Genomic DNA, 22,918 nt, shown 5'->3' with positions numbered 1-22,918 from the left:
AAGTAACCTCCCCAACTCTCTCAGAAGATTTACAAATCTATTTCATATGTTAAAAAGTAGTTAATTATTTAGATCAGCATACTATTAAAGATTGCATTACAAAGTTTATGTCTAATGCCATTGTTATACAGAAAGAGACATTTTTTATCTTGCTCCTTTAAAAATAAATGCACACAATTAATTTGTTTTGAATTAATTATGTAACAAACTGTACAGTTTGCTGACAAATACATCTTTAAGTGACAGATCTTATTTGATTTGGGGAACAAATCCACGTGAAAATGGAGACTGACATTTAATCATGTTGATCATCAAAACAGAAAAACTGCTGTCATGGCTTGATGTTAGGGATTTTTACATTTTGTGGCTAAAATAAAAGCCGTTGGCTTATTGGTTAATTTTGAGGTTTTGTTTCAAATTGACTAAATAGGAATGAAGGTCTCAGGCTGGTGTTGGTAAGACCTAGTCAAGGAACACATTGTGGGTTTCTTTTTCCCTCCCACTACATGAAAAGCTGAGTTGGTTGTACTCATGCCTGAATTTTCTCTCTTTATAATTGGTTTTTGAGGTGAGGGAAGCATATGGATGTGCTTCATAAGGACTGTGATCAGATGGCCCCAGTGAATGTTAGTTACCATGAGGCACATACAGCGAATTATCATCATTTCAGTGATGTTCACTAACTTGTATTTCAGATTCACTGTCGTCAGTCTTCCTGTCCTTAACCAAATTCTGTTGTGGATACAAATGAAACAGTGTATGAGTAAGAATGTGAACTTGAGCTGTATACAGCCAAAATCCTACAAACAAATGTGAAATTACAGCAGTGACAGTGCTCATAACATGCTCACTACAGTGCCTGGAATATACTAGGTGCCCAATAAAAGTTAGCTATGGTGATGCTGATGACTAATGCCATGAAGGAGAGGGACGTGGCACACAGTGTGTATAATATGGCATTTAGTCCAGAGGGAGGGCTGTGGAGCTAAACTTCTGTGTGACCACGAGCAAACTGATTAATCTTTCTGTGCTTCAGTTTTTTCATCTGTAACGTGGAGATGATTAAGATGCTTTCCATAGATTTGGTGTGAGGTTTAAATGAATTAATATATGCAAAGTGCTAAAAATGTTATTTTAAAAAACTTATCGTCATCATCGTATTGTCATGTCAAGGGAGGCTTTGCAGAGGAAATGACTTTGAGCTGAGCTATGAAAGATGAATGTGGTAGCTAGGTAACAGTGGGAGGGACAAGCATCCCAGGCTGAAGGAACAGCCTGTACAAATGCCCTATGGTGGGAAGGATGGTGGTGCATTTGGTTAGCTGAATAAAGCTAGTGGGGCTGTAGCTAAGTGATCAAGGGGGAGGGTGGTGGGACATGAGGCTGGAGAGATAAGCTGGAACCAGAGCATGTAGAGGCTGGGAGGCTTTGCTAGGGCTTTTTTTTTTTTTTTTTTTTTTTTTTTTTTTTTGGTGTTTATCCTCAGAACCGAGTGCCAACCAAGGGTTTTAAGCAGGGGAGAGTCCAAATCTGATCTGCCATTTGAAAAGCTCCCTCTAGTGGCTTTGGAGAGAATGAACGGGAAGCACCCATGAGGCCTGTGGTGGGTGGGGCTAGTCTGGATGCATGAGAGCTGAGAAGACTGTATCTAGTAGGTGGACCCCACAGGAGCTGGTGATGAGTGGGGTAGATGTGAAGCGTGAGGAAGTGGATGGAGGCAAGGCCAACTTCCTCTTTCAGTTCATGTAGCCATTGGGTGGACGATGGTGTCTGAGAATGACGTTGTTGGGGTGAGTTGCTTTACCTCTCTGAGCTTCAGTTTCATTTGTACCCTCCATCCTGTTGTGAGGACTGTTAAGAGAACACATGAAAGTCAGCACATCCCCTAAAACGTGTCTTCTTCCTCCACACTCAGTACCTGAGACCTGCCCCTCAGCTATCATGGGTGTGGGTAGGATGGAAAGTTACCTATCACCCACATTTAAGTCTCTGGGTCTTCACTTCTCATCTATAAAGTGGGGACCAGAACCCCCAACTCCAGGTTTCTATGAGCCCCTGAAGGATGATGGAGGTGAAGGAGCTTTCTGCCCATGGAGGGCCATACTTATATGGATCATGGTCAGTCAGGGGCAGGCAAGTCTGGGTCTCTGAGACGTTTCCTCTTCCCACTGCCTCCCTTCTGCAGCATGCTCCAGCATATCCATTTATGTGTGCACAGTGTGCGTGGACACACATTTGAGCCCACACATTCCTCTTGACACATGCACACCCCTTCATAGTACCCACATCCACACATCCCTCAAAAGATTTTAACTTAGAAGGTCTCCAAAGCTGTGCAGTCCAGCAGAAATAGAATGCAAGTCACACGTATAATTTTAAAATTTCTTGTAGCCACATTAAAAAATAAAAAGAAACTGGTGAAACTGATTCTATTTTATTTAAAAAAATTTTTTAGGGGCGCCTGGGTGGCTCAGTCGGTTGAGCATCCAGCTTCCACTCAGGTCATGATCTCGCGGTCTGTGAGTTCGAGCCCTGCATCGGGCTCTGTGCTGACAGCTCAGAGCCTGGAGCCTGCTTCGGAGTCTATGTCTCCCTCTCTCTCTGCCCTTCCCCCGCTCATGCTCTGTCTCTCTCTCTCTCAAAAATAAATAAACATTAAAAAAGTTTTTAAAAATGTTTTAAATATGTATCTATTTTTGAGGTGGGGGAGGAGCAGAGAGAGAGGGAGACACACACTCTGAAGCAGGCTCAGGCTCTGAGCTGTCAGCACAGAGCCTGACGTGGGGCTTGGATTCACAGACTACAAGATCATAACGTGAGCTGAAGTCAGATGCTTAACCAACTGAGCCATCCAGGCGCCCCTTAGTGAAACTAATTTTAATACTATATTTAATTTAACCCAATATAGCGAAAATATCAAATAATATTATGTAATCAAAATAAAAACTTATTAATGAGATATTTTAAGTGCTTTTTCTTTTTTTTTTGTGCTAAGTCTTAGAAACCCGTTGTATATTTTACACCTTTAGGACGCATGTGGCTAGTGGCTACCATACTGGATAGCGCATCTCTGGATTATCTGCCCATTCAACAGATGGGGAAACTGATGCTCAGAGAGGGCCAGTGACTGGCTCTTGGCTTTATCCCCTGCCATGGAAGGTTTCCATGATGCCCCACTGCCTGCAGAGTGGCTCCAGTACAGCTCCCACAGGCAGCCTCCAAGGAGAGGTGGTGCCTGCACAACCTCTTATCGAACCTGCTGACCTTGATCTTCCTCTGAGGGAGTGTCAGCTGGAGGCACTGGGTTCATAGACAGGGAGGGAATGCTTGGGCCTGCCCCTTCACTTACACCCCCACAGGGGGTGACTGGAATTGAGCCACATGGAAGGCATACAAGGCTGAGATGGGTGTAAACATGGTGGGCACAGTAGGTATGGTCTTGGGGTCAGTACATCCATTCTGCTTGCCCTGGTTCCACCGTTAGCTGCTGAGGCTAGAGTTCACTGACAGTGGGTGGCTGACCCAGATCTACAAAGGTGGCTGTGTCTTCAGGATAGACAGGAGGTAAGGAGTCCCCTAGAACAGTGGGTCAGAGCCTTTTAGCTTGTGCTCAACTGCTGTTGAAAGCCTCTGCATTAACTGTCCCATGGGGCTCCAGGATGAGGCCCAGCTAGAGTTGGGTCCTTTGAGAGCAAGGTTCAAAGGCTGGGCCATGGAGGGCCTACAGGCCATAGGGGTTGGAGAGGAGCAGGTTCCCAGGAGGTTTCCTGGCCCTTGGAAAGGAGGCAGGACATCTGCCACACTCTCAGTACCAAGTGCCATCAAGTTTAATCCTCTCAGTGGCCCGTGGGGGAGATCGTACCGTGACCATCCCCGTTTTACAGATGAAGAAATGAGGCTCAGCAGGATAAGGGAGCCTGCCCTAATTCCCACCATCGGTAATGGGAGGAGCTTGGGTTTATTTCCGACCCTGTGGTAGGGGTGCTTTAGTTTGTCATTTAAGCCAAACAAGCTCCTTTGCTCAGATCTCTTGCCAGCCTCCTGTCCCAGAGAGCCAACGGCCTTGTGGGTCAGGGTTACCTCAAACACGACACACCCAATCCCAGATCCGACTGGCCTCTATTCTGTCCCTTTTCTGGAGACAGAAGGCTCTCAGAGCTTGGAGTTAGACTCCCAGAAATCACTCTGAACTCCTGCCCCTCCCTCAACCCCATGCCCAGGGATTCACTCTCTCACTCATTCAACAAATATTGAGCACCTACTATGCCTAGGCATTGTTCTAATCTCAAAGGAGAAGTCCCTATACAAAATGGACAAAGTGTTCTACATTATGTCTCACAGAGACAGACTAAACAGTAAGCACAAAAAAAAACAACTGATGTGTGTCAGATGTATATCTCCATTGCTATGGAGAAAACTGAGCTGGGTAAGAGAAATTGGGAAATTGGGAACGCATATACTCCCTCTGGCTTCAGATACCTTCCTTGCCCTCATCTGAGTCATCAGCTTCCAACAAGTGTACTGTACCAGCCTCCGCACGAGACTACCACTCCTGCCTGCCTCCAGCCCTGCCCTCCACACACAGCCTGACTGGGTCACTTCCCACCCGAATTCCCTCAGCACAGAGCCCACATTTATTAGCCCCAAATGCAAGGCTTTTCCTGGCACTCCCCCGCCTACTCTCCATGCACCTTCGTCACCACTGCCTTCACCACTTCTGCTGCAGTTACATCAGCATGTTCTCTCAAGCTTCTGAGCCTTTGCACCTACTGTTCCCTCCACTTGGAACACGCTTTCACCAGATATCCCCAGGTATCTCCATGACGTCTCCCCATTGACTTCAGGTCTTTGCCCGAAGACCTTCCCTGATGACTGATTTCCAAGTGCAATCTCCTGTTCACCCTCACATTTCTGATTCCCTGCCCAACCTTGTTATTCTCCATGGTACTTACCTCTAGCTATGTATTTAACTTACTTGTTCATTATCCGTTGCCCTCCTCCCCCCCCCCCAACCCTGCCCCATTAGGATTATATTTCTCACAGTTCTGGAGTCTGAGAAGCCTAAGATCAAGGCGCTGGCAGGCAGGTCCCATGTCTGGTGAGAGCTCGGGGCTCTCATCCCCTTATATGGTGCACATCCCATCCTGGGGCTCCAACCCATTGACCTCATCCAGGTTGAATCACCTCTAAAAGACCCCAGCTCCAAATACCTTCAGACTGGGGATTAGACTTCAACGTATGAACTGGTTGGGGTGGGGGGAAACACACATTCAGTGCATAGCAGGATGGCTTCAAGGTGATCTGTAACGCCTTCTGGGACCCTCAATCCCTTGCGGTCCTCAAGGCCAAAGATTCCTGACTTTTCTGAGCCATGGTCCTCTTCTCTGAACAAGCCTTCTAAGTGCATAAAACAAAATGGATTAGATTACAAAGGATTCTGAGTATATTAAAATGAAGTTACCAAAATATTAGGAAAACATTTTTGATATAATAATAAATGTGCTTCTTTATTAACACACTAAATACCAAGGACTAAGGACGGTCTAATTAGTATCATAATTTAGAAGCCATGATGAGTGTAAACAATCTTTCAAGATAGCAGCAGTGATAGGAATGTGGCATGAAAATATCTGTGATTTCTCTTGGCGACAGTCATGGGCACTGCAAATACTGTGGTTTGCTGTTAGCATTCACAAGGGAAGGAAATGATACATTTCAGTTAGAGGTGAGTGAAGAGAAAGATGTAATCTTTTTTTACTTCCAAAGTTGCCAACCCCCCTTCCATTACGATTCCCCCATCTCTGCTGGAGCTGGAGGTGAGCCGGGAAGGGCTTGGACCCCAGGACTTTTCAACACAGAGAGGTGCCCCTGAGGAGCTTGCCCTCCATGGCTAGAATGGAGGCGGGGAGGATGGTGGGATTTGAGGGGACAAGCCCAGCAGCGGGCAAACCCGATATCTGTGCAGGCCCTGCCCCTTCCTCCCTGCAGCCCTGGTGAGTCACAAAACGTCCTTTCTCAGGAAGACCAAATATAAACAGTTCAGCATTATCTTGAGAACAAGATGTTTGTTTACTTTTTAAAATTGCAGACATGGCAGAGCACTCAGGCCTACAACTGCAATTAATAATAATTTAGGTCAGTCTCTCCTGGGGTGAAGCTGCATCCTGATTTTAGAGAGGAAGACCAATCTTTTCCTTGTTTTGTGTTCAGGTAACATCATGTTGCTTATCTCTTCTTAGTCGTAGATATTTGTATTGCTTCCCCCCTCGCCCCCCAGATGATACAAGCAATACATACTCATTGTAAAAATTTCAAAACACTACAGAAAGTGAAATTTCCCCCATTTTAACTCATTCCCCGGAGAGAACCACTGATAATGGAGTAGAATATATCATGCATGCCTTTTGTTGCCACGCGTGTACTTACGCACATTACCATACGTAGATTTTTGTTTTTCCAAATAGCATCCTATGAAAATTGCTCTACAGCTTACACCTTTCACCTAAGATATCACAATTATTATTTGTCTATATATCTGTCTCCTTAACTAGGAATTTGAGGTTCAGAGGGAAATCCTGTACTTTTATTAATCTGTAAAGCTAATACCTTGCCCAATAATTTGTAAATAATAGGATTTAATATATATTTGGCAAACAACCAAATTAATGAATAAATGATTTTTTTTCCAAAATGATATCATAAACACCTTTCTGTGTTTGTCCATTGAACAATGCTTCATTGTTTCAGGGTTGCTGCGAGTTAAGCTGTGTGGATGTGATGAACTCTTTCAATAATCACTAATAGGTACTTGGACTTGGATTATTTCCAATTTTTCAAGTTTATATCTGTTCTGCACTGAGTATGTATGTATGTATCTGTCTATAGAAATATAGAAATGTATATATATATGTATATGTACATATATATATGTATCTTTGCATACTTCTTTATGCATTTTTTAGACTCAGAGAAAGGCTTATTTTGATAGATATTGCCAGGTTGCCCTTTTGATAGGTTGTACCAAATTGCAATACTATCTATCACCAGAGAATCTGCTTTTCTGTTCTCTAACACTGAATATTAAAAAAATATACATACTTTTGAAATTTCAAGCTTACAGAAAAGTTGCTAGAATACAAAGGACTCCCATTTACCCCTCACCCAGATTCCCAGATTGTTAACATTTGATCACATCTGTGCTATCTCACCATTATTTTTTCTCTGCATCTGTGGAGGGCAAACCACAGACATAATATCCTATCATCTCTAAACATTGCAGTGTGTGTTTCCCCAAACCATGTGTGTTCTGCTATGTAACCTCCATGCAGCTCTCCAAATCAAGAAACCAACTTTGGTGCCAGTACCCCTATCCAATGCACAGACCTCATTCAAATCAATTGTCCCAACCATGTGCCTTTTCCCTCTGGTCCAGGATCTTCTCAAAGAATATGTATTGCATTTAGTTCTTTTTTTTTTTTTTTTTTGCATTTAGTTCTTATGTGCCTCCAATCTCCTCTAGTCTGGAACAACTCCTCCATTTCCCCCTGTGTTTTGAGGCCTCCATAGTTCCAGGGGGTATCGGCCTTATATTCCCTAGGTTGACCCTCAACCCAGATCTACCTGATATGTCCTCAGTTGCACTCAGGTCATGCTTCTTGGGCAGAAAGACCATAGAAATGATGCTGTGCAATTTCAGTGCACTGTGTCAGGAGGCACATGGCAGTGACCCATCCCATCCTGGAGATGTTAATCTTGATCCCTGGTCCCGTTGGTGCCTGACAGGTTTTTCTATCTTAAACTTATCATTACCTTCTTGTCTCTGATCAGCATATTGTCTGAGATTATTCCAATACTCTGTTCCTTGTCAAACCTCCTCCATGGACAGCTCCTGCCTGGATCAACCACTTCCATGGTGGTTGCCAAGTGGGAATTTTCTATTCCCATCATTCCTTCTGTACTAATTAGTTGGCCTTCTGTTGTAAGGAAAAGCTTTTCCTTTTGTCCCATTTATTTGTATCAGCAGGAGCTCATTGATCCCTATTTTGTAATCCATTTCTATCATTACTTATTTTGATGCTCAGATTGTCCCAGATTTGCTCAGTGGGAGCTGCTTCAAGGACACAGTATCTTCTGTGTCCTTTTGACTTGACTCCATCATTCATCAATCATTTCCTTCCCTTCTGGCACAATGAGATATTCTAGGCTCATCCTCTCATGTTGCATTTTCCTTGACTCATTTCTTTGGAAATGGAATCCGTCATTTCTTTGATTGGCCCTGGTATATTTCAGTGGAGGATGGTATTTAAAACCAAGATATGAATACACTCAGTATGCTCATTGCTTCTGTCTACCTATCTGTGTATCTATCTGTATAATCAATGTAATCCATGCGTATGTGTATCTGTCTACCTATCTATATATGTACACATATACACATATAGTCATTTACTCATCTTTAAATTATTTCCATACTTATTTGTGTACATATTATAGAACCATGAATTCATAGAGATACCTCCATTTCCAATCCAGCACCTCAGGGTTCTTTCTATCCTTCCTTTTACATTTGTAAATATCTTCTTAGGCAGTTAAAATCTTGGTTCTCCTTATCCTCAATATTTATATTTATTTGCTCGGTTGGTTTACTGATTTGGTTGATGTAACCCATCTCCTAACTTGCCTTCTGTCTTCTCTGCCCACTAGCTCAGCATCTGCCTCACCATCTTGCGACTTTGGCTACTCTGTCAGCCCACACTCCATGCAGTTCCTGAAGCCTCCCTCACCACCCAGCCTCTTCAGCCATCAGGCACATTGGCCCCAGACTTCTGTGTGATCCTCCCCACTGCCAGCCCTGAATCCATGGCCACTGACTAGCACCTCCACGCTCCTACTCCCCGTCAGTGTTTTCAGTTACTAAATATTGCAAATCTTATAGTTTAAAGGAATGTTGGTGTTGTAATTTGAGGTCTTTAATCATTAGTGAGGTTGAGCATCTCTTCATGTGATTTCTTATTGAATTGCTTATTTATTTTGCCCATTTTTCTACTAAGTTCAGCTATGTTCTTTCCAGTATGAAAGAGTTCTTTGTACAGTAGAGACCTTGGCTTTTGGTCATATGCTACAGTTTATCTTGTGATTTTGTTTATGGTGTTCATTACCATTTAAAAATTTCTACATGATAAAATCAGCCTTTTTTTTTCAAGGTTTCATATTCCCCAATATATTTTTTTCCTAGCATTATAATCATTTAAAAAATAATTAAGCCATTGATGTCTGGAATATATTTTAGTATTAGGATAAAAATTGGGAATATTTTTCCCCCAAAGGGCCAGACAGTTGTCCCAACATCTTTTACTGTATAATTCATAATTTTCTGACTAACTTAAAATGTTGCTATTATTACAGATTAAACTTCAATGTATATATTTGAACTTAATTGGATTCTCCATTTTGTTCTACCGATTTGTCTATCTCTTTAGGCAACATGCCACATCATTGATTACTGTAGTTTTATAATAGATTTTAATACCTGATAAGGAAAAAAATCCCCCTTCGTTGTTCTTTTAAAAGAATTTTTACAGCTCTATACATTCATTTTTCTTGGCAAAGTTTAGAATTATTTTGCTAAGATCCCAAAAAATGTTTTCGAGGTTTTAATTTGGATTGCATTAAATTTTAGCAGAATTTGGAAGAATTTATATCTTGATGATATTAGAATCCTCATAGAAGAAGGTATCTGTTACTATTCATGCAAGTCTTTACTTATATTTTATGTCCCTACATAACATTTTATATTTCTCTGCACTATAGGTTCTGCACGTTTCTTGTTATGTTCATTCCTAAGTAGTTTCTTATTTTTGCTGCTGTTAGGAAATGAGTCTTCTATTCCATTGTATTTTCTGATTAGCTATTACTCGTATATACAAAAGTATACTGAGAGGAAGCAGTCCCTGATGGTTAGATAGATGGGCTTTGGAATGAGGCTACCTGGATTTCCATCTTGGTTCTGTCATTCACAAGCTGTATTGACTGTGGGCTGGTGACTTTGCCTCTCTGAGCCTCAGTTCCCTCATTTTTAACATAAGGATAAAAATAGTGCCTATTTGATGGCAGTGTCCCTGGTACGTAGTAAGTTCTTAATAACCAGTAGCTATTATTATTTAAAATTTTTGTAATAAACTATTTTCCTGAGCTATTATAATGTATACATTTTCTGAATTACTGCTTTATTATTTTTATATTCTTGTTTTGAATTGTTTCTTTCTTTAAAAGTTTTTTTAACATTTCTGTTTAGTTTTTGAGAGACAGGAGCAGAGCATGAGCAGGGGAGGGGCAAAGGGAAAGGGAGACACAGAACCCGAAGCAGGCTCCAGGCTCTGAGCTGTCAGCACAGAACCTGACACGGGGCTCAAACCCCTGAACTGTGAGATCATAACCTGAGCTGAAGTCGGACGCTTAACTGACTGAGCCACTCAGGCACCCCTTTCTTTCTTTTTTTAAAAAAATGTTTATTTATTTATTTATTTTGGAGGGAGGCAGAAGGAGAGGGAGAGAGAGAATCCCAAACAGGCTCCACACCCAGAGCAGAGGCCTGCTAGGGGATTGATCTCACAACTGTGAGATCATGACCTGAGCTGAAATCAAGAGTCAGATGCTTAACCAACTGAGCCACCCAGGCACTAACATAGGTTTTATTTAGGAATTATGTAGTTTTCATTTTGATTTAAAATGACTTTTCACAGTTATTGAGGCTTAGTTTTATATATAAAAGGACCCAAAGCTCAATTCTTATCCTTTGTTTTTTTTTTCTTGTAATGTTTTTATTTATTTTTGAGACAGAGAGAGACAGAGCATGAACAGGAGAGGGGCAGAGAGAGGGGGAGACACAGAATGCGAAGCAGGCTCCAGGCTGTGAGCTGTCAGCACAGAGCCCGATGTTGGGGCTCAAACCCATGAACCATGAGATCATGATCTGAGCTGAAGTCGGATGCTTAACCCACTGATCCACCCAGGTGCCCCTCTGGGCTATCTTTAATAGTCCTTCCTGTTTCTCACCTATTTGATGGTAGCACAGTGGGATTATTCTGGTGCATAATTCCTTACCTTGGTTCCAACCAATCCTATTAATCTTATCTGTTATCACCTTATCTTTGGTTTCTTTGGAGCTGTGATACATTTGTGGTCTAATTTTTTTTTTTTTCTGTTTCCTTTCTTTTTGGCTGTATCTTTTTCCAAAACGGAGTCTCTGTTTTTAGCATGATCTATTTCTTCCTTTCTTTCCTGTTGTCTTTTGAAAATTTCGGGGCGCCTGGGTGGCGCAGTTGGTTGAGCGTCCGACTTCAGCCAGGTCATGATCTCGCGGTCCGTGAGTTCAAGCCCCGCGTTGGGCTCTGGGCTGATGGCTCAGAGCCTGGAGCCTGTTTCCGATTCTGTGCCTCCCTCTCTCTCTGCCCCTCCCCGGTTCATGCTCTGTCTCTCTCTGTCCCAAAAATAAATAAACGTTGAAAAAAAAATTAAAAAAAAAAAAAAGAAAATTTCCATAGTTTTGATGTTTCATGTTGTTATTTAAGCTTATTTATTTTTGAACCAGAGTGGTTTCATCAGGCCTATTATTTACCCGAATTTAGAACAGCTGGATTCTCCCTCACCTCCTTCAGGTGGTCCCAGCTTCAGAGAAGGTCTCCTTCTGAGGCTGAGTCTTTGCCATAAGAGCAGTCTGCTTCAGGCCACGAGTCCAGCCAGGTTCTTCTGCCTTCTCATAAGGCTGAGTTCTAGGGATTCTGCTCCTCTGCCTATTCACAGGGAGGGAGAGAGGCCAAGTGGGTCATTCTTCACATTCCACATCTTTCCTGGAGCTCCCTCAGCCCACGGGAGATGCTGTTGCCTCTCTCTGTTCTGTAAAGCTTTTGTTTGTCATCACAGTGTTTTGTCCTGGTGGTTACCCCCTTGAAAGTGTTCTGCTTCCCCTTCAGCTAGAAGACGTATCGCAGGTTTGTCTGAGTTTGGCCAACTTACTGTTTTGTGGAGTAAGGAAGAGTCTTCTAGACCGCTGGTTCTCATATTGGGGCAATATGGCCTCCTACCCCCAGGGGACACTTGGCAAAGTCTACAGACACCTTTGGTCGGCAGGATTTGCTCAAAACTGGTGGAGCCTTCGTGTTCGATGCCAAGATTTTGTTACAGATTAGTTTTTCCATAAACACCATTTTGAACCCCCTCGCCCCAATTAATTTTTGTTCATTCTATTCAGAGAGGGGACATTTAGTAAGTCTGCATTTATTGTATCATCTTTTCTCGAATGTTTCAGATAATTTTAAAGAAAACCTCACAAAATAATTTAGCCATTTGATTTCATATTCCAGAAGCAGCTTTAAGGACCATTTGGCATACATTTTCAAATCGCTCTTTCCTGTGCATTATCTCATTTAACCCTCTAGCAGCCTGTTGAAGTAAATATTATTATGCTCATTTTATAGTGGCTTTCAATCACCTGTGGCTAGTAAGTTAATGTGGATTAGATGTGTCCGACTCCAGATTTTTGTCTTTTTTCCACCATGTGGCACTCCTTTTCAACAAATGAAGTAATGACCTCCTTGTCTTCTGGCGAGTGTGTTTTCTCAAGACATTGCTCACCACCTCTGCTCTACCTAAGGGCATATTTAATTGAACTTAATTGGAATAACTATCCCGGGTTTTAAAAATTACATTACCTTTTCTTTAAAAAAAAAATTTTTTTTTAATGTTTATTCATTTTTGAGACAGAGAGAGACAGAGCATGAATGGGGGAAGGTCAGAGAGAGAGGGGGAGACACAGAATCCGAAACAGGCTCCCGGCTCTGAGCTGTCAGCACAGAGCCCAACGTGGGGCTCGAATCCACGGACCGCGAGATCACGACCTGAGCCGAAGTCGGACACCCAACCGACTGAGCCACCCAGGTGCCCCACAACATTACCTTTTCTATCTCATTGCTAAGCAACTGCAAAAATGTTAAATGCTGACTCGAAGGGGCACGTGCACCCGAATATTTATATCAACAACAGCCAAATTATGGAAAGAGCCCATATGGGCTCTTATGGATGGAGCCCATCCATCGACTGATGAATGGATAAAGAAGATGTGGTGTGTATGTATGTGTGTGTGTGTGTGTGTGTATGATGGAATATATGTGTGTGTGTATACACACACACACACACACACACACACATATATATATGATGGAATATTACTCAGTGATCAAAAAGAATGAAATCTTGCCATTTGCAACAATGTGGACGGAACTAGAGTGTATTATGCTAAGCAAAATAAGACAGTCAGAGAAAGATAAATATCATATGATTTCACTCATATGTGGAATTTAAGAAACAAAACATGAACATAGGGGAAGGGAAAGAAAAATAAGATAAAAAGAGGGAGGCAAATCATTAGAGACTCTTAAATACAGAGAACAGGGTTCTGGGGGTGCTGGGGAGTGTTGGGGTGGGGGGAATGGGCTAAATGGATGATGAGCATTAAGGAGAGCACTTGTTGAGATGAGTACTGGGTATTACATGTAAGTGATGAATCACTAAATTCTACTCCTGAAATCATTATTATACTCTGTGTTAACTAACTTGGATTTAAATAAAATTTAAAAATTAAAAAAAGCAGGTGTTATTATATGTACAGTTATATGTGAATGTGTTTTTCCCCCTCTGCCTATTGGAAATGGAAGAAATCTAACAGATGTGGTAGCTCACCTTGGATTGGAATTTTCCACCTAGACCCCTTTCCCAATCTACTATGGGACACATCACCTCATTCGGCCTACCCAGAGGAAAGAACACTGTATTCCTTGTCTCAGCTGTGTGACCAAGAACCCGTTATATAATATTTCTGGGCTTCATCTGTCTCCTGGTAAAAGTGAAAAGTATATGGTTGTATGTTCTTTTTGCCTTTAAGTTTTCAGATTTCATGAAATCCATGCCTGGAAATTGGCCCCAGATCACAGCCTGGGCTTTGCTGTATTTCTGGGTGGCCCTGGAGAAGTTTCTTTGGTCCTCATTTTGCCCATCAGTAAAATAACCTTGTTAAATGGGCCCTGTGTTTTTCAAACTGTGTTCCGAGGAGCCCCAGGAACTGTGGCTGGTGCTCTATATGGTTTTTATTTTATTTTAGAGAGAAAGGGAGAACGTGAGCTGGGGTGGAAGGAAATGGAGAGGGAGAGGGAGAGGGGGAGAGAAGGAGAGGTAGAGGGAAAGGGAGAGAGAGAGAGAGAGAGAGAGGGAGAGAGAGAGAGAGAGAGAGAGAGAGAGAGAGAGAGAGAGAGAATCTCAAGCAGAGTCCAGGTTCAGTGCAGAGCCTGATGTGGGGCTCGATCCTATGACCCTGGGATCATAACCTGAGCCAAAACCAAGAGTTGGCACTCACCCGACTGAGTCCCCCAGGTGCCCTGGGTTCTCTGTATGGTTGAGCACTGGGTAAGGCTACATTTGTAACAAGTATTCTATCATTTACAAATTTCAAAGTTGATCTCAGATACCAGCTATTCCTTCCAGGACAGTGTCTTCCCTGAAAGGTGTAAACATTTTTAGAAACTAAAACTTGCTCCTTTAAGCATCATTTTGATTTGATATTGAATGGGAATGAATATCAAGTGGATTTAGATGTCTTGCCTTATTGAATGTAAGAGGCTGAATATGAATATTTTCTTGATGTTAAGGATTATCATTACAAATATCAGCGTGATACAGTGACACCTTGAGGACCTGGTTACGGTGTGAGCAGCTGTCACCCCTTCATGGACTGTGCCCTTGTGAGTGTGCTTCTTTAGTTTGTATGTCTGTTTTTCTAATGATTTCCTCTCCTGCCCATGACCACTGGGCTGTCTGATGTCCTTACTTATTGCACTGAGGGATCATTCTAGACCCTGACAAGAAAGTCTGACCACAGTGAGGCTCATTTTTAGGGGTATCCACACCCCCCTAGCATACCTCTGTCTTCACAAATCCGTTGTCTCCAGATTCATTTATTGGTTGTTGCCAGGGATACGTCAAATCCAACACTCTGTCTCTGCTTCCCACTAACAGCACCTTTTCTTGCAAACGCTCCTCATCTCTGTGCCTGACCCCAAGACAGAAACCCGTGGCTCACCCTGGATTCTTCCATCATCCTTAGCTTCACCATCCGCTTAGTTACCCTGTCCTGGATCTGCCCCTAAAACAGCCCAGTAACTTTTCACATCTCCCCTGATTTCTCTGGAAGGAAGAAAAAGACTGGACGGCAAAATAAAACGAAGGAAACGGCTACCGAGCCCCTTCTTTTTTTTTTTTTTTTCAACGTTTATTTATTTTTGGGACAGAGAGAGACAGAGCATGAACGGGGGAGGGGCAGAGAGAGAGGGAGACACAGAATCGGAAACAGGCTCCAGGCTCTGAGCCATCAGCCCAGAGCCCGACGCGGGGCTCGAACTCACGGACCGCGAGATCGTGACCTGGCTGAAGTCGGACGCTTAACCGACTGCGCCACCCAGGCGCCCCCCGAGCCCCTTCTCTTTAACTGTAGGCACAGTATAAAGAATTTGACATCAACCAGATGGGGTCAGATCCAACTCTGCTGCTTCTCAGCTCTGTGTCCTTAGCAAAATAACACATCCTTGTTTCCTCATCTCTCAAGTGGGGGCGATAAAGTGCATTTTGAGGATGAAATGACACAGTGGGCCTGGCACATTGTAAGCAGTTGACGTGTTCTAGCCAGCCCTGCATGTCGTTTCTCCCTCCTTCCTTCCTTGCCTCGTGGAGAATCTGTCTATTGAGCTGTACTTTTCCATCCAGGCAAATGCTCTCCGCCATAAGTGTGTGCATTGTTTGGAGTGTGGGCTGTGAGATGAGGCCGTGAGTTGCAAACACATCACCTCCTCCAGTTTCCGTTGCTGGCCTACAAATGTCACGTTCGTCCAAATAGCAATTTCAGGACATAACTTCTTTTCTGATATGTTGGTGCTTCTGAAAAAATTAAATGGAGAGAACATTGAGGTGCCAAGAACATGATGAGCTCACTGTAGAAGCAGAGTCAGCCCTTCCCCCAACCGCCAAAGCTCTAAAATTAGACTCAGCCAACCCTGTGAGGAGGGCTCAGTTCTCTCTTGCCCCCAAAGCAGAGGGTGTCCCATTTGCTCTGAGGACCTGAAGTTTGGGGGCCAGATCCTCAAGGCTGACCCAGAGTTCATAGCATCTCTCACCTCCCTCCCCTTCTATGTTGAGCCAGGTCCCATGGAAGAGGCTGAGCACCTGCCAATCAATGTCTCATTTAATTGTTCTCTCTTTTAAAAATCAGCTGTATTGAAATATAATTTACATGTGAGAAAATGCACCTGTTCTAGGTGTCCAGTTCAAGGAGCCTTGTCAGAAGCCCCCATTCATTAACTACCGACACAGGTGAGACATGGAACATTTTCATCACCCTGATAATTTTTCTTTTGAATTCAGAAATGTTACAACCACCCAGAAAAGAACAGAGATTAATATTACAAAGTAACATTTACAGACTTGCCACCAAGATTTAGCAAATGTTACTGCTTTGCCATATTTGCTTTGCTCCAGCCTCATTTCTCCTTCTCCCTCTCTCCTCACTCCTTTTATCCACCTTCCCTTTTAAAGAAATGCAATAAAATTCTTTTGAAGAAACAAAACATTATAGATATACTTGGTGCATTCTTCATCTCAATCCCCAGAGGTAACCAGTCACTGCCTGTGTCTTAAAGGTAACATGTACTACCTACGTTTTGAAACTGTTACTGCATTGTGTATGATCATAGACACAGCATTGTTGGGGGGGGGGGCTTCTGATATTTACATAAAACAGTGCCAGAGTGTATGACACCTTTTGCAACTTATTTTTGCTCAACATGTGCTTTTATTTTTTACTTATTTTTTTTTTATTTTGTTAGTGCTTTATTTATTTTTGACAGAGAGAGAGAGAGAGAGAGAGAGAGACAGAGCATGGCGGGGGAGGGGCAGAGAGAGAGGGAGACAGAATCCGAAGCAGGCTCCAGGCTCGGAGCTGTCAGCACAGAGCCTGACGCGAGGCTCAAACTCACAGACCGCAAGATCATGACCTGAGCCAAAGTCGGACACTCAACTGACTGAGCCACCCAGGCGCCCCAACATGTGCTTTTAAGATGTATTCACCTTTTTACAAGTAGGTGTGGTCCATTTGCCTTTATGTAGTGTTGTGGTATATGAACGTTTTAAAATTCCCTTATCCAGTCCTCTGTTGGTAGGCAATTAGATTGTTCTTTCTTTCTTCTTAACAAATCAGTGCTGCAGGGAATATTCTCGAGCCTGTGTATTGGAGTTACTCTAGGGTATTTACCCGAAAGTGGAATTGCTGGGTCATAGGGTTGTAGGGCATGCACATCTCCAACTTTACTAAATATTGCCAAATTGCTCTCCAAGGAGAGTACCCATACTCAGACTGTACAAGAGCTCCTATTTTTCCCACCTTCTCTATATTGTTAGATACCCCCTGACCCCCCCACACCCACTAGTCTACTAGTATTTATGAAAGGTTTGTCAGTTGTTTTAATTTGCATTTCTCTGGTCACCAGTGAAGCTGAGCCTGTTTTCATTTATTTATTGGCCTTTAAAAAAGTTTTTTTCTGTGAATGTCTTGATATTTTTGTCTTCTCATTGCTTCTACTTCTACAAAATAACAAGCAAGGTCAACAGCTGTGAGTGAAAGGTGGTGGGAGTTGGAGATTTGAGGGGAGGGGGAATGGGGAGGGTAGGTTATCTCACTTGGGGTTGCTCAAAAGCAGACCCTGAGATAAGGGTGTATTATATATAGTTAATTTAGAAGGGGATCCCAGGACACACAGGTGGGAGATGGGGAAGTGGGGCAGGGAAGGGAAGGAAGCCAGTAAAGGGTTCATGGTCAAGTCTGTTACCATGGTGGGCAACTGAAGGTCAATCCCACTGGGGGATTCTGGGAGCCACCCCTGAGGGGAGGGCTGCTCCTGATTGAGGATTCCACAGGTCCCTAGCATTTACATAGACTATAGTGGTGGGAAGAGACCTCTGGCCACCAAAGAAAGCCCTTAGGCAAAGACATGCAGATGATGGCAATTAGGAGTTGAGTCAGCACTGAAATGGTCAGGGTCGAGGGCTCATGGGTAGGAGAGTGAATTCACCAGCAACGGGTAGTGGGCTGGCTGGGCAATGCCATAAAGGTTGCCTCAGGGCTAATGGTAGTTTGTTTTATTTATTTGTTTGTTGAGAGAAAGATAGAGAGAGAAAGAGAATCTTAAGCAGGCTCCATGCTTATCACAGAGCCCAACAAGGGGCTCTATCCCACGATCCTGGGATCATGACCTGAACCGAAATCAAGAGTCGGACTCTCAACCAACTGAGCCATAATGGTGGTAGTTTAAAGGTAGCCAGAGAGCATAAGTGCCCAAAGGATCTCAGCCCTCACCAACCCTTTGGCTTACAGATGAGGAACTTAGGGCCCCCCAAGGAAAAGGATTCTTCCAAAATAACAAAGGACCCAGTGCAGTAAAGATGGCAGGCTGTGTCCCTTGCACAGAAGGTAAAACAATTTTTAAAATAGTTTTTATTTTACAAAAGTAAAAGATGATTATCGGAGAAAATTCAGAAAATATAGACAGAAAGGTAAAAATCACACCTGTAGCTGTCAACAACTTGGTTTGTATCTTTCTAGGCTCTTTTTTCTAGGCATATATCTATCTATATATCTATATCTATATCTATATCTATATCTATATCTATATCTATATCTCTAATCTATATCTAATCTATATCTAATCTATATCTATATCTATATCTATATATCTATCTATATATCTATCTCCATATCATTTTTTCCACATAGTTTTTCTTCAACAAAATTTCAATCACATTATACATGCAGAACATACCTGCCTATAAAATGATTTTGTCTTCACATTACTGTATATCATGTATATCTTTCCAAATCACTGAATATTCTACATAAATCTTAAATGCTCCACAATATTCCATTGTTAAACATTTAAATTGTTTGCACTTTTTTTTATTATTATTATGAACACCATGGTAATAAATTTCCTGGAAACTAACTCTGAGAATGACCTTGATTATTTCCTAAGAAAAAATTCCTAGGAATGGAATTGCTAGCTAAGAGTGTAAGCACTTTTTAAGGCTGTTAGTACATATTGCCAGTGTGATAAACTTTGTTAGCTCTGGGAACTTGCACAACTGTTTGTTTGCCCAGTAGCTGAGGCTGACGTTCTTGAGTATTGCATGTTGTAATTTTTTACATTGTACAAGATTTCTGTAGGGTCCCCGGAAATGGGTTTGCTGAATAAAAATTTATGCTTGTTTCCTGTGTTTTGATAAACACTGCCAAATCTTCTTTTAAATGTATTTATACCAATTGAATATTCTTATCCAAAAACATGTCTGTTTTTCTCTCTTTTCAGTTAGTTGGGTACAATTAGGTAGCTGTTCTTTTTTCTGTATAGATCATGCACATTTTAAAAAGTTTAATTTTAGGTAAATCTTTTGTTTTTTATTGCTGGAATGAATATGATTTTTTTAAAAATCTGCTATATTTTCTAATTGGTCATTGCTGGAAATGTAAGAAAACTATTGATTTTAGGATGTTTATTTTAAACCATCTACTTTACTGAATCTATTATTATTTCTAATAAGTTTTTAATCGATTTTCTTGGTTTTTTTTCCCTAGGGAGAAAATTATATAATGTGCAAATATTGATCACTTTGCTTTTCCCCCCAAATATCTATACCTCTTGTTTATTCTCTTCACTTCAGAAGACAGGGCAAAATGAGTGGTAATAGTTGTCGCTTTGTCTTTCTTCATGATTTCAGGGGAATGCTTCTGAGTGCCTTCCCATTGGACATGATGCCAACAGTCATTCTACGTGCATGTGTAATTTTTTTTTTTGTTATGCTACGGAAATATCTTTCTATTCTTATTTCTTATTTTACGAAACATTGCTATCAGGGATAGATGTTGTTTTTAAAAATCAGGTTTTTTGTCATTTATTGTGATGATTATTTTTACCTTTTTACATTAATAGTCTATAAAATTTTGAACAATTGTTGCTTGATCTCACGTTTCTTCTTTTAACATACTATTTCGTTTATTTGCTAATATTTTAGTTAGTGTTTTGCAGGTGTATTCATAATTGGGTTTGTAGTGTTTCATTTTGTGCTTTGTCTGCTCTTTCTATATTGAATCCTGCATAATTTGTAAAAATAATTGGAAATTTTCTTTCATTATGCATCAGAATAATTTAAATGGCAATTGACTTCTGTGATATTTGAATGTTTGAGAGATTTCTGCTTTGTCTGATGTCCACGTTGCAGCTATGCTTTCTTCCTGTTTGCATTCCCGGGAACCTCTTTGCTTTTTGTCTTACTCATAATCTTTCTGAATCATTTTGTTTTACTCAAGTGTTTTGCGGGCATGTGCAAGCTGTATTTTGTGTTTTCACCTAAGCAAGCTTAAAAAAAAAATCTGTTTATCCCTTTTTCATTTATTGTCATAATAATTTCTGTTAAGAATGTTCTTTGATTATTTTGTTTTTTGTTGTGATTCGCTGCAGTATTACTTGCCCTGTATCTTCTGCTATAACATTTACAATTTTTAAAGTAGTATAGTGACTGTAGTTTCTGTTTTCTAGATCTGTTAATAATCGAATGATTAATCCTAGATTCTCTAGTTCATCAATATTGGAAGAAAGATCTTGTCTTTTGTCTCTCTCTATGAAAGGGAGGAACATTTTTACTCCTTTTTGTCCCCTCCTCTGTCAATCTCAACTCCAAATCTACCGGACCAGATTAGTGTATCCTGAATTTTTGCCCCGGGGCGTTATAATGAAGTTATTATTCATAATTATATTATGTGTCATTCTCCACCCAGGAATTGAATATTTCCACTCTATTTTATAAGTATAATTCTTACAGTTATTAAGTCCTAATTCCATGCTTAGAATTGGGTGGATTTGACTCTCCCCCATGACACAACTTCCATGTTCAAAAGTATTTATTCAGCTAGTTCTTGAGGAAAAGTGTTTGTGGTTTCCTCCTCAGATTCTCCAGTGTTTCATAACATCTTGTCCGTTTCCTTACCAGGTGATTGGTGCCTTGACAATGATCTGGGCCATGTTCTTATTTCTTCAAACCAGCGAATTGTATGGCAGAAAAGTCAGGGTCCTGCTTCTTCTACATGGATATTTACATAAATTTTTATTTATACATAAAATGAAATCATTTTATCAGAATTGGCCTTGTTACTGTTTGTTTGACCAATTTGTTCTGGCCTCTCCTTTGGGAATACCAGTCATTCTATGTTGAATCTCCGTTGTCTTTCCTGTATGGATTTTCTTATTCTTTTGTCCTTTGCCCCTATATCCTATATTATTTTTCTCAAGTCTACTCTCCACCTCACTGGTTTGGGTTTCTTCAATGATGAGTCTGTTTTTCATTGCTTTGTATACCTTTTTTTTTTTTTTTTAATGTTGCAATAGCATGGTTTATTTCCTTACTGATTTTTCTTAGCATCCATCACCCATTCTTTTGTTAACCTGATCTGTTGTTATAGGATCTTATTTTTCATCCTTTTTTCTTTGGAGTCCTTGATGATTTTTTTCCATTCCATTGAAAGTGGAAAGTAGATTTGCCCCAAATTTTCATCCGTTTTATGGGTTCAATTTTCAGAAACATATTCTTCATTTCTCTGGGCTGCTATGTTTGTTTCATTATCTTTTATTGCCAAGTTTTTGCTTGTGTTCCCTTTTGTCATCTTTGAATAAGATTCTTTTTAGGATTTTTATTTGCCTCAGACTTGCATGGACAGATTTTCCTTGGTGATTCCCCATACCTCACACTTTACCCCTCGGTATTTGAATAGCTTTGGCATCATCTTACTAGAACCATATAAGTGTATATTTTGGATGCATTTGTAGAAAGAGTTGAAAGGATACAAAACCAACAGAAAATATTAGTTACTTAAAGGTAATTTTGGAGGGAGAGACTATTTCTTTAAAAATCTCTTTTTAAAAAATGGACAAATATTATGAATATCAGATAAAATTTATAAATGACTGAATTACCCTGTAAAAAAATGCTTGACATTGCTGATATCCAATGAAATACAAATTAAAGCAACACTGAAACATCATCTCTTGCATATCAGATTGGAAAGAAGCATTACAATTTTATAATATTTAATATGGTAAAGATATGGGGAAGATGCACTATTTCAAAAATAATTTATTTTATTTTAAAGAGAGAGAGCATGAGCTGAGGAGAGAGACAGAGGGAGAGAGAGGTAGAGAATCTTAAGCAGGCTCCACACTCAGCATGGGCCTTGACATGGGGCTTGATCCTATGGCCCTGGGGTCATGACCTGAGCCCAGATCAAGAGTTGGAAACTCAACCAGCTGAGCCACCCAGGCACCACCCCCCCCCCAATTTTTTTTTTTTAAAGGGAACTTGGAGACTGTATCATGTAACTTAAAATACTATTTCAGGCATTTAAAACCCAGACTGAAATGGGGCTATGGACAGAGTGGGTTAATTTAGTCTTTGTGTATTTTGACTAAAGAAATATTTCATATCTTTTTAAGAACACTATGAACAAATTCAAGATCAGACTTTATTTTGTATTAGGATTGCCTTCAGTTTTTCTAAACTATTATGTTTTGCCTAAAATGGTGATTTCTCCACTGCTTTATCAAATGCCAAATACATCAACATTATAAAATAGATATATACAGAGTCTGAGGACTTCAAATTCCTGTTAAGGTGACCTTCTGGCTGGGGTTGATGGCTCTTGCCCTCAAACTGTACCCCAGAGAAATGATAGAAATGGGAGAAAACATGGAGTCAATGAATTAACAAAGAACTGATGGAA

This window comes from Prionailurus bengalensis, chromosome A3 (assembly GCF_016509475.1).
Source record: "Prionailurus bengalensis isolate Pbe53 chromosome A3, Fcat_Pben_1.1_paternal_pri, whole genome shotgun sequence".
In the NCBI taxonomy this organism is placed as follows: domain Eukaryota; kingdom Metazoa; phylum Chordata; class Mammalia; order Carnivora; family Felidae; genus Prionailurus; species Prionailurus bengalensis.
The sequence above is the reverse complement of the archived record's forward strand: the minus strand, read 5'-3'. Positions refer to the sequence as shown.